The sequence below is a fragment of the Pteropus vampyrus genome, unplaced genomic scaffold (assembly GCF_000151845.1).
Source record: "Pteropus vampyrus isolate Shadow unplaced genomic scaffold, Pvam_2.0 Scaffold149, whole genome shotgun sequence".
Lineage (NCBI taxonomy): Eukaryota > Metazoa > Chordata > Mammalia > Chiroptera > Pteropodidae > Pteropus > Pteropus vampyrus.
The window spans coordinates 3,331,178-3,333,822 of NW_011888930.1; positions in this window are offsets into that span (position 1 = coordinate 3,331,178).

Consider the following 2,645-nt stretch of genomic DNA (forward strand, 5'->3'; position numbering starts at 1 on the left):
TTAAAAAAAAATTATTTCATGTAATATTTCATCTGCTTTTCCTAAAATAAATATAGCATTAAATACATTTTTAAACCTCTAGAGTAAGAATTATATACTCTCTTTATTTGAAAGCCTCGTTGCCTAGCACCAGGCTGGGCATGATAGTAGGTATACAATAAATCATTACTGAAGTGAATAAAAGTGAATGGGGGATTGGAAGGGCGGGGATGGCAGTTGCCAGGCTGCCTGTTACATGTTATTCCTGACAGAATGTCTTCCATGAATTAATGATTCAGAGCACCAGGTGGTCAGCCACAAGCTTCCTAAAAAAGGAAACAAGCGGGAGGAGAGGAGGATTTTATCATGAGAGCTTTAAGTTTCATCACAACGAATGCAAAACCCTCAGTTTTCACTTCCAAAAGTAGGCAGCTGGTGTCACAGCTTCTTTCCAACTGTGGGGAAGGATGGTTGTGAGGCAGGACAAGCCAGACTCCATCTCACTCCCACACGGCTTCCAGGTCCTAATGATCTCAAAGACTCGTTTATGTTTAGATTAACCCTACCAGGTAAGATATTTGTATTTTAAAATTCTGTCTCCAGTTTTTTAAAAAAGTTAAAGTAGATCGAAAACTGAATTATTTTAAAACTCTCTAGGTATCAAACTTGGCAAGAAAACAGCAACTTGGAAGACAATTCTTTCTAGTATCGAGACTCACCTCAATTTTATAGCTGAACCCTTTGGAGTCTTCAGAGTCATATAAGGGCAGAGAGACCAGTGTGGCTTAAAATTTGAGGAAACTTCATTGAACTCGTGACTGTCCTGAAAATAAGAACAAAGCCATGGATCTCTCAAGCCTAACTCTAAAGAATACATTTTCTGATCAAGGCTTATTTAAACATGCACACAGACACAGACACACACACACACACACACACACACACACACACACACACACACACATTTATCATTGAAATATTGAACTCTTTTGACACATAAGCATCCTCTCTCATCATCATAGCAACTCATAGCCCAAGAAGATGCAAATAAAAAGACTGCCAGAGCAACTTTTATCTCCAGTTTAACTAATTTGACTTTGTAGATCTCATCTTAGTTTTTGAAGAGCTCTTGGTATCTTATGATGTTTAGCATCTGTTCATAAACATGAACATGTTTTCAGGTAGATGGTACTCTATGGTGACATCTCAGCTATATCTTCTCCTATGTCTATCAGAAGTAGATCACATAACTATAAAGATTGTGCAAATCCTACACATTAACCTGATAAAAGTAAAAGATAAAATGCTATTATGTTATAAAACAATAGAATGCACAGATTATCACTAGTTGGTCCTATTTAACAGTTAAGAAATTATAGGATGGAGTGCAAGTTAGGTAAAATTCACTGACATACATATAAACCCAGACCCCTACCACCTAAGTGAAAAGTTCAAATTATTCCCTAATTCTAATTTAATCATCCACCCAGTGGGAAGTACTCCTGTAGCTACATTAAGATTTCTGCAAGTTCCTTTGTATAACTGTTCAGAAATGACCCTGTGGTGCCATATCTTGGGGAATGCTCTTAATGGAATATTGAGAATGAGTAGACTCTAGTCTAAAACTTTGGTATTTGTGTTTCCTGAGTAGTATTTTTACTACAAGTCTATTTGAAATACTGATACTTACTTTTAACTTAAAAATGATGACACAGGTAACAGCAAGTTACAATCAAAACCAATTCAGGACAAAGAACAACTTTAGTGAGGCTATAGAGCAACTGAAACTCTCAAACATTAATGTTGGGAGTAAAAAATGATACAGACACTTAGGAAAACAGTTCAGTAAATTTTTATGTAGCTAAATATGTACTTGCCACACAATGAGAAATCACACTCCTGTCTATTTACTCAGGAGAATTAAAAACATACTGTATTTTCATGTAAAGGTTTGTGGTCCAATGATTATAGCAACATTACTCATAATAGTAAAGTAGGCCAGATAGAACTTGGTAAAGAATTGTGTTGTTTATAAATTATACATCAATAAAACTTATTTTAAAAATATGTGTAGTGATTTTCAAGAAAAGGCATGTGTTCCAAAAGTTCCATTGCTATAACTCTCTAGGAAAGGTCTCATTTTGTCATTATGTAGCTTAGAGGGCATCGCTCTAGAAGTTCTTCCCAAATTCTATGTCTCAATTCAGAATCTCTAACTGAAATTACTAATGGACATAGTGCACGTAATAAGTATATAATCCTGGGAATATGTAGAAATAGTATAGAGATAAGGAGAAAGTATACCAAATCAATGCTATTAATACTTTTCTATTAGGTTTCTGGAAAAATTTTTGAAATTCTTACTGCGATGTTTTTCTTTTGTATGTTATTTGTTACTGAAGGCATTTATAATACTCAAGAGACTATGTTGCATTAGAGAATCTGGAAAAAAAATTTAAAGGATTTTCTTATTAGACATGATTTATTTTTAAATGAATAAAAAGACTGAATGTTATTAGGTTTTTTAATTTTAATTTTAAAAATACAAATCAATTATAAAATATAACTCAGGTCTTGGTACAAAATCTTTCAAATTATTTGACTAAAAATGGTCTTACAATTTGGCAATATACATTTAAGAGGGTATAATATCAACCTACAAGCTT